Genomic DNA, 11,157 nt, shown 5'->3' on the forward strand with positions numbered 1-11,157 from the left:
TCCAAGGCCCTGCAATACACTCAGCAGCCTGTCATTGTCATCTTGATTGTCTACAGTGGCAAGGTCAGTGAGCGTCTCTCTGCAGTAACTCTGAGCTTCAGCCCAGGTCTTTAATGTCTTTACACAGTGGTACACTCTGAGGATGTTTGTAGACAGAGCCGACAGCCCTGATGGATAAAGGACTGCTTTTCATTACAAAAACACTCATGTATTCTAATGTAATACAATTATCATGCAACAAATACAACCATTGTTAAATGTATATAATGATCACTTTTTATGGAGATTCTCAGAGAGATAATGTTATTCAATTTTGTGAAAATTTGAAAGCAATAGTTTGAGGTGATGTCGCATCGGATTGCATTATACTGTAAAGTGTTCATGTTACTGCATCCACCCGCTGTAAATATGTCTACCTCACTCCCTTACACACAACTTTACCACACAACACATAATTTCTCTGACCTGAGAGAGTGAGGCCAAACAGTAGTGTCTTCTTCATCCTGGAAATAGAAACATGCAGAACACGTTTATTTCTCCTCACTATACGAAGAACAACTTGTATTTTGCAGGACCACTAACAGAAAATTGGTTTTGCCTAAAAGTAAAAATGCCTGAAAGATCTCAGGGATGGGATAACTTAATATGTGCATTGGTTTAGTGTTGAGCCAAATTTTGGGGAAAATATTTTGAATATTCGCATGAAAGCTTGGCATAAAAGGTGCAATTCTATGACATCCAACTTTACTTCTACCTTTACATTTTATAAATCTTTCATACATATGACAGATCTAATTCTTGTTTTATCAGTAGCGAGGGAAACCTATCAAACAATATATCAGTGCTATAACTCTCTGACCTCTGAGGCAGAGGTCATTTTATGGTAAAAGACAAAGAAGAAGAAGAAGATAGAAAACGTAAACAATGGCACAAGATCATTAGGCCTACCTTGGAAATTTCCAGCTTTTGTTTCCGCAGTTTGTTCCGACACATATCAAACCTTTAGTAAGTGTTCACTTACTTTTATTCAGTTCCTCCCCTCTTTCTCTAAAGTAATTATGCAAACCTAATGTCATTCATTTGCTCCTGACTTCAGGAAACAGGACACAGGAACATACAAATGAAGATGGTGAAATTGAGCGTGTGACCTTGAACTTGGTCATTATGAGGCATTACAACATTACAAGGCAAAGACATGAAAGCAACAGGCATTATACAGAATAGTTAACTCATATGAAAAGGTTCACTACAATCAGACTGGAAAATGTCTATCCAGTACCTGCTTATCCTGTTTAAGGTCATGGGGGGCTGGAGCCTATCCCAGCATGCACTGGTGGAGAGGCACACACAGATACTCGTACATACGGGAGTTCATACATTTACATTTTCATACATTTACATTGATGTTTGGTAGAGACCTTCTTTATGAACATCAGTATTCAGATTTTTTACTTAAGTAAAAGTAGTAATACTACAATGTAAAAATTGCAAGTGTACACCCTGCATTCAAAACTGTATTTAAGTAAAAGTATGTAACTATTAAGAGCAAAATGTACTTAAAGTATCAAAAGTAAAGTTAGTCATCATGGAGCAGAATGGCCCACTCGGCGGTATATCAGTATGTAATGTTATTGGATTGTTATTACTGATGGGTTATTGTGCAAGCAGCATTTTCATCTTGTAGCCGGTGGAGTGAAGCTACTATTAACTACTTTACATGCTGTCATGCAGTTTAATCTACAACAGTGCATCATATTGTGAAAACTGATCAAATGTTTTGTATGTAAACCCTAAACAAAACCCACTAGTATGGAGCCTCATGTGTAGCAAAATGTAACTAAAGTAAAAAAGTGATTTAGGTAAAACTAAAGTCCATTTTATGTTATATTTAAAAGAGTAGAGTAAAAATACTCATTATGCAAAAAAATGATCCCTGTCTATGTTTTACTATTATATATGATGTTTTTAGAATAATTTCACTGCTGCATTAATGTGTATGTTGCATGTTACTGCTGTAGTTGTTTAAAGTTCCCCTCCAGACACGTTTTAAAATATGTAAAAAAAAATACTCTACTATGATTAATATTTTGTTTATGATGAATGATCAGTGTAGTTAGCATCTCTTATTTGTTTATGTTGTTTGTTAGCATGTTAGTTTGTAACTGGCAGTGGCTGGCAGGTTAGTGGTTGTGAAAGCATATAATAATATCTGCTATGATGTTACAGTGTGTTCACGTTGTTATTACATAAAGTTAGTAGACAGTGGAAGGAATCTCCAGGGTCTCCAGGGTTTCACTACGCTAACTTAGTGCAAACTCTCGCTCTGTACTGACAAGTCCGCTCTGTGCTGGAGGTTTCAGGTTTCTTTGCCGGTGGCATTGCAATTTGCTTTCGCATTTGTGACATCCCAAATCTAGCTTGCCCGGAGTATGTTTGAATCTCAGATTTTAGGAAAGTGTACAGACATCTCCCCCTTTAGTAGAGGAATGTGAAAACACCTCTCCAGTGACAAACTTTGCACAGATACAAGTCAGTAAAGTCAAGGTCTGACATTTTAGGGGACATAAACATAAGTATAAAAATATTTTGAGTGGAAGGGTACTTTAAGGTTGCACTTATTTTAACTACTTTATATACTGTTGGGTATTTTAATCTATAGCAATGCATCATAGTCTATAAGACCATCATCTGTTTGTGGCGTCGCTGTCCCGTGAAAACTACATATCTCTAAAAAGTCAACTAAGAAAAACAGCCGTTTTTAGCTTTGTGACGATGCATTCTCCAGCTTAAGAAGCAGGAGAATTTTTGTAACCCATAAAGGAACACTTAATAATTTAGTTTATCAGAAACATTAAGATTCAAAATCACCAGGGTATGGAATATTATATTGTACATCTGAAAAGTACCTAGTAACTACAGCTGTCAGACAAATATAGTGGAGTAAAAAGTACAAGATTTGCCTCTGAGATGTAGTGGAGTAGAAGGACCTTGAAGTTGTACTTAAGTAACTGTAAATGTACTTAGTTACATTGCACCACTGCTATGTTTGTAATGTAATGTTACATGAATAAAGTAATGTTCTTTTCTGACAAATGTTATTTCATCACAGCAACAGTATTTTTTAATGTCTCACACAGTATGTCGGTGTGGGCTGGACAGGAAATGACCATATTAACTGAAGAGGATCCATTTCTCAGACTGGGACACATATTTGGTTGCTATTAGTGTTTTAGGAAATCCTAAAGTAATTATGTAAAACCAACCTCTTCATCTCATTGGTAGTGTGGACAGAGCTTGAACTCTAATTTTCATGCACTATCAGATGGTGAAATGAAGCACGCGACCTTCTGCTCGAAAGTCATTTACATACTTTAGTTTGCGTACTATGTACTAAAGTTGACAGTTTACAACCATTACAAGCACTGTACCGTCATTATAATCCTCTAAAACAAAACATTTCATGTCTACTTCACTATATTTTATCAAAATACATGTACATGTTCATCTCTTCCCTGACATCTGAAAGTACTGTATATGCAAAATATATTTTAGTTTACTCACTCTTTTTTCCTACTGCCCCTTTAATCTGTGTTTTCTTTACACAGGTCTACAGTAATTACACTAACCCGCTCTACATTAAATGTTACTGTATATGCATCGTACAGACTGGACTGGCCTGTAATATTTGTACTTGTGCTTGGGCAGATGGTGAATTTCAGTGTGTGACCTTTAACTCCTGGGTGATCTCAGTCATTTGTCCAGTGAGTTAAAGCTGACAGCTTCCAGATATGGATGGTCTCAATCTCAAGGCTGAAGGGCACTAAACAGATGGACAGAGCTATCTCTAAGGAGAGGTGGGCATCTGACTTGGGCTGTCTTTTTTAACTAGAGCTCCCTCTAGTGGTTACAACAGTGGTTTTAGTTTGAAACCTTAAAAATACAGGTGTTTTTGTTGCATTGAGCAGAATTATTTACCTGTCACCAGTCAAGGAATTTTTGCCTTTTTCAAGCTTTTTCACTAAACAGCTGTTTGCTGCTGCTGAAAATAACAACAACGCTGATGAGAGCGGTGAGACTGAACCAAAACAGTAAAGTTGCAGGCAGTAAACACAAAACAATGAACTGAGAGACGGTAAAATGCTTCATAGATCTGAGGAGAATTGGTAAGTTGGGTTATAATCCTTTGTGAGTTTGTTTTGAGTTAGCATTTAAGTTCCAATTACAGTGGATAGATTCAGTCACCTCATAAACCACACAGTAATGTAATGTAATAGTCTGGAGCATTTCATATGTTTTGCTCCTTTTCATTTTAAAGTTGATGTGACCAATAAAGCTCAAGCCAGCTCGTGAAACATTTATATTTGCTGTTGAAAACACCTGGGGCCAAATGTATAAAACTCTGCATGTTTAGGTGTAGAAATCTGTGTGCACACAAAACAGGATCATCAAATCATCTCAATCATCCTGAAATTGTGCGCACCTGCAGAAGCCATCTGACCATTCCCATAAGTTCCAAAAATGGCTTCAAACACACCCCCAATTGCCTGCTTTGCATGTAAAAGGGCCGGCATTTAGTTACATTTTGAGGAGAAATGGTGGAAGCATCTAAGAAGAAGAAGAAGAAGAAGAAGAAGAAGAAAGAAGAAAGAAGAAAGAAGAAGAAGAAGAAGTGTGAAGAAGAGGAAGAAGAAGAATTGTGGTGATGAAGAAATGGTTGATCAAACTGACAGAAGAAAATGTGTATTATTTGGAAGCTTAAGCTCTGGCATTAGTAACAAAATGAAACAAGTTGAACACCATTAGTTCCGAGCCACAGACCCTAGAAGAGATTTTTAAAAAGTGGCCTGATTTCAAGCGTGAGGCCAAGAAGCGCATTACTGCACACAGCAATAGTGTGCAAGCTACTGGAGGAGGAGAGAGGACCCAAGTGCTCTCTGCGCTTGATGAGCGCACATTCTATCCTCGGCCAAACTGCCATCAGTGGCTTTGTGCCAGATGAGTTAATAGACAAGATGCACTTGCCTAGATGGAACTTGGTAAGTCGCCCAGTTTGAATCTTATTGTAATCGGACTTGCAATAAAAAGAGACTAGTTTATCCTTTGTTACAATGTAGAATATTTTATTCACAGATTCTGATGAAGACCCTGGCGCCTCCAGCGAACAGGCTGAGGTTCGGGGGAGAGGACAGTGCGCCACAGCTATCACCTGCCTGACACATGCATGTGCCCTCACTGACCATGTCCTGCAGTCACAAAACAAAATTAGAAATGCTATTGATAATGTTTCCATGGAAATGAGGGAATTTAAAGTGACACTCAGGGAATCATTAAGTGAAATAAACTGTACACTAAAAGAACTTGTGAAAACAATACAAAAATGGATCCATCCTCTAACCTTTTTGTTTCATAAAACACACACTGTTCACTCGATTTACCATACTTTGAGGCGCTGCATCACATAAGATGCACTTGCTGCAGCTGGCTGTTGTTCATCATCGTATTCAATGGGGGGGTGCTCTCTACCACAGAGCAACAGACCACCATTATAGCGCGTCGGTTGTTCTTTGTAAATGCAGCAACATCTTTCAGCAACATAAGACGGTGTAGTCCCTCATTTGTCCAGGAGTGTTCTATCATAGAAAAGGTTTCAGTCGTAGTCATCTGGACACTGTTTTCAGAATCAAGACGTTTGGGCTCCCATCCGGAAGTCATTCTCAATTGTGAAGAAATGGGACGGGAATAGTGAAACTAGCTATTAACAGATACTCAGGCAGATTCCTTCCTGAGGGCAGGGCTTATATAACACAGAGTAGCTTAAATTTCCTATTCCCGTCCCATTTCTTCACAATTGAGAATGACTTCCAGATGGGAGCCGAAACGTCTTGATTCTGAAAACAGTGTCCAGATAACTACGACTGAAACCTTTTCCATGATCTTTCAGCAATGCCAAAGCAGCCATTGTATCATTTGGCACCGCCATTACGCATGGCTACAGCCTTTGTGTTGGGGCATTTTAATGACCTGTTAATTGGTCACACCTGAAGTTTTGGGTTATTTTTTAATAATCAGGATAATAATCTTTATTTATATAATGATCATTTATTTGTTTATTTATATAAAGATCATTATAATTATTATAATGCATAGTGGCAAACATTTAGAACGAAATTAAGGCTTGTCAAAAAAAGGTTGTTAACACTCATGCATCACTATGTAGTCATAGTGAAGGTTTTTTAAAACTATAGATTACATCCCAACACAATGTAGTGAAAGAAAAAAGCTCTATAAAATGTCACCTAATTTCACACTTATTTTCCTTTTTTGCCAACTCGCAACATCACACTAATTGCACTCAAAAGACATATACTGTATGATACGCATGGTGTGAAAGATATGTACCGGTACGCACATTCCAACAGTCCGTGGATTTTCATACATTCAGAAACCTGCATGGAAAGTGGTGTAAGTACACCTTTCGTGTGTATGCATGGTTTATACATTTGGCCTCTGGCGTATAGCACTGCAAATACAGAAAACACAACAAAATACACAAATGATACATGACCAACTTCAATAACTTCATGAGTCACAAACCATGGCAACAATAAGCATGTCTAAGCCATACTCATCACTTTTTAGTGTCCTCTGGAAACCCTTTTTTGTTGTCGTCTGTGCTAGGCTATCAGAATCAGCTTTATTGCCAATATGAGGAACATACACATATGAGGAATTTGCTTTGATATTTTGGTGCCTTATAATAAACAGTAGAAATATAAAGAAGTATAAAGAAACATAAAGCAAGTACTGCAGGTGTTATGGTTCACAGATTTTGGAACCAAAGGCATGACTTGACAACAGAGAGATTTGAAGTGATTAGTTTTGGTTTATTGTATGAACAAGTCGAAAGAGTAACCAGGTGTGCAGGTAGACTGGGAGAGAACAGCTGTCCTCTGCACATGTCTGGTGGAACCACTGGCTGCAGACTGTGCAGGAGAGCCACTCCTCTGTGCACCTTGGGTCATTCTTATCGCCATATGCATATCTGCCGATGATGCATGGCTCCTGTTCCAACCCGACGTCACATTTGCGGTGGCCAGTCGTATAAGCCGGCGATCAGACCAGAAGACTCCCACAGGAAGAAGAACCTTGTTTACCATGTATCACTGTAGCATCCTTTCAAGAGCTGTACAACCCTGCTATGAGGGAATACAAAGAAGTTAATCACTGTGCAATCGCTTGGCGTTGTATCACTCTTGAAGTTGGGATTTCTGGTTAGTTCTTGTGCTACAATCAGCACACATGTCACACAAATGGGCTAGTTAGTGACACTACCACACCGCCGCACAACCCTGCGCTAAGGCCTAGATGGTGAGAGGTTGGTGGTGCAGGGAGCAGTGCGTCTTCTTCCGGTCTCTCTGTCATCTCGCTGGGAGCAAACAGGCTTGCCTTGATCTGCGCTGCATTCGAAGGTGATTTTGCCCAGGTCTTGGAGAACAGTGGCACAAACAATGCCCTGTCCAGTCTTCTGCCTCCACTCTCCCTTGTTGTTGATGTTTAAGGCTCTTAAACAGAGCCCTGTCTGCTGCTGTTCATCAACTTAAGAAAATTCAAGTTGTAAACATGTGAGGTGTGCCTGTTTACTACCAGAAAATAGGGTTGTGGGTCATCTTTTCAGGTCCTCTCACACACTGTTTAATTCTTCTTCAATAAAACACTTGAGTCGAATAGAGTCCAATGCAATATACATTTTACTGTAATATCAAAACAAAGTACACGTAAAACCGAGTTGGTTCATGAAGCAACTGAACAGGCTCAGTTGTGCATTCACTTATATTTTCAAAACATGCTACTCCTGGTGGGTTGTTAGGATGTTCCCTATTGGTCCATAATCAAAACACGGAAATCATTGACAGTCTCTGATTCGTTATGAATTATTGTGCCATTACACTTTTACCCACGTGAGGGTTCCATAACACAAGGAAACTTCTGATTAAAGACACGAAAACATGATTACCTCAACTGTCCTTGAATAAATTGGATGAAGATAAGGCTACGGTTGTTTTTTGAGAAACTGAAACAGGAGGATCCGGGCAGAGACATATGACTCCTGGGAAGAGCGTGTTTTCTGTCTCTTAATGAGACAGAAAGAGTTTATCACAAAACTTCCCAGGCTCTGTTCAACGAAATACAAACTTTCGTGTGTTGTTTCTGGATCATAAATTCAATGTTTCTTTGATCAAAATGGAGCACATGATAACACATCATAACTCTGCAATAAACAAGCACCCTTGGTAAAACACATCAAAGCCCACAGCAGTTGGTGTTACGTGTGTACAGAGAGCATGCACATTTTCTTACCTCAACTCTCATGTATGTCCATCAACTGTAGACACTTATTGTAATCTATAGTATGTTCTAAAATATATAAAAATAAAGGCTTTGTTACAACACTATATGTATTAATCAGGAAACATATTACTTGCGACCAAAGAGTGAGCTAATTCATGCACTAGGAACACGGGGAAGGGGAAGGTCACTCTGCCCTGTGTGCTCCAGAGTGTTTACGCAACTAGGAGTGTCATTGCACGGGAGAGGCAAAGCGTTTCTTCATACAATGGGCACCCTTCCACAGGAATGTAGGCGCAATACAAGCAGGCCGGTGCTTTCACTGAGCAACACAACCTGAATGATTATTGAATTTATCTTATTATGTCTATATCAAGGAAAATATTTTCCACAGCCCACTCCAGGAACAGGTCACTGTTGATCCACCCTTTATCGGACATCTTTGCTGTTGTGTTGAGTGGGGACCCCAGGAGCCACTATGACTTCATATGTTTCCCCTTGAATATAATAACGGTTGGTCCATACCCACCAGCAGCATTCAGGCTGGCCAGGCAGGTCAGGCAGGTGTCTCCCCTTTCTCCCCGGCCAGTCACCTCAAAACAGGGGGATCCAACCTCGTTCACCGTGGTAACCACAAGTGGTCCTGCAGCCCATTTTCGTCACAGTTCCAGATGTGCGACGACGTGTCCACTTACCATGTGGTCTTTATTGTATTTTGGCACATGTCAAACCAGTCCATTACAATGGTTGGGTTGAATTCTGCTGCCCTTAGTGCAGAGAGGCCTTCCGGTTTCCTAAACCCCAAACATAATTTGACAACAATTAGTTTTATTTAAGCCAGATTAATAACATTTTATCTAAATCCTATGTCACTGACTATTGAGTGTACTTCACAAGAGGTACTTCCTGTTTGAAGATTGTTCTGCCCCCAATTATGACATCACATCCACAAAGTCATGTGATTTAAATTACATGACACCCATGCTTGGATTCAACACCAATCACGTTCACTGCCAAAACAACCATTTATTATTATCCATCTCAATGACTGCAATGTAAACAGTAGAATTACCCCCTTCACATTACAAAGTAATCTACCAGGAATGTACACTTATTTCATTGACCAGCGGAAAGCATTGCTGGTTAATGTTTGTGTGTTTTCTGTGGCAACCTCATGGCCCCCACCAGCAATAAAGCTCGTTAACACCTGAAAGAAGACACATCATCACAACACGCACTGCACTTCTCAGTCATGGATGTCTTAAAAACAGCTATAAATAACTTAAGTTAACTTAACTATCTGGTATTTCATTCAATTTAGAAATTATACTCTTTCAAAAATGTCCTTTTCTGCACACACTACGCAGGCAAGCATCTCAATCAAACATTCTGGAACTTTAAGGTCAAGGTAACGTCTTAGTCATACTAGAGCTTAAGACCAATTTTAATAATTACAGTGGATCATCACTCTGTCAAAAGCACAATTTCAATTCTCTCTCTCTCTCTCCCTGTGCATGTCCTTTTTTAATGTTCCATATTTAATAAAGAACCACACACAATAAAATAGGCCTTTGCTACAAACAAAAGATAAAACACATTGTAAGAAATTCTTTCAAGACTGCTAAACATCAAGCATTAAAAGATTCAAAATATCGAAGGACCTTTCTTCCTCTTTTGTTCCTTGTGAAAAGTCTGCCTAACTGTCTGAATCCAGAGGAGTTTAAAGTCTGACTAATCCATGTTTCTACAGCTTAGCATGCATCTCAGGGGCATTTCTTGGAGTTGACAAGGTCTGGGGCTAAGCCCAGACCATCCGGGGCCAAGGACTAGGTGTGAGCACATGCCAAAAATGTTTGGGTCGTCCCTGCTGTTCTGCCTGAAACACTACTGCCTAAACTTCTTCTCTTCTTTTTCTGCATTGTATGACTACTGCTGTTTGCTGTGTTGGATGCCTGATCTCTTGAGTTGCTGGCTGACCTGAGAAGTCAAAACAGATACTAACATTAATAATGAAATTTAATATATAGCCTACTGGCTACTTTTCCCAAGACCTAGAGTCTGCTCTTGACTATAGTTCTACTACTTACTCGTGTGCTATTTAATTTGCAATATATTTTGTAGTGGTCAATGACAGAATGAAAAAAACATAAAACTTGCATTACTACACTTATCTAAAGACTACTTTCTAATCCTAACACAACATCTAGGCTATACTGTATACTACACACTACAGATAAGGTAATTACAGTACAGGGGATCTGTTACCAAAGATGGCTCAGTTACCAATCAACTACTTAAAGTATGTGCTGACAAACAGGCAGATGCATAAATGATGACAGACACCCAGTACACCACAAAACATTTACCATGGAGCTATTAGTAGTATCTATGGAGATTCTCTAGTTTTGGGAGATGCCTCAAACATCCCTCTAACAAACTTAACCCATTAGAGCCTCTGACAAACAGTAATGTTTTTAGTCCCTTTTTACTTTTTACAACTTTTTTTTACACTGTACAGTGTCCTTGAGTTTGTGAAAGGCGCTTTCAAATTACAATTTATTTCAAATGTATTATGATTATTGTAACACAGTATTATGCATAGTCACCTTATCATCTAAATTTTTTTAGCTGAGCTGCTCTGTTTTCTTGTCCAACACATTTCATTGTACCACACACACACACAGACACATACACGCACGGAGAGCAGCAAATAGGATAAAGAAAGGAAATATTCTTACACCTATTTTATTTTAAACAGAAAAATACAACCATGACGTTACACCTTCTGAATTCAAGTTTCTCTGTTTCACC

Source organism: Siniperca chuatsi, linkage group LG17, assembly GCF_020085105.1.
Source record: "Siniperca chuatsi isolate FFG_IHB_CAS linkage group LG17, ASM2008510v1, whole genome shotgun sequence".
Lineage (NCBI taxonomy): Eukaryota > Metazoa > Chordata > Actinopteri > Centrarchiformes > Sinipercidae > Siniperca > Siniperca chuatsi.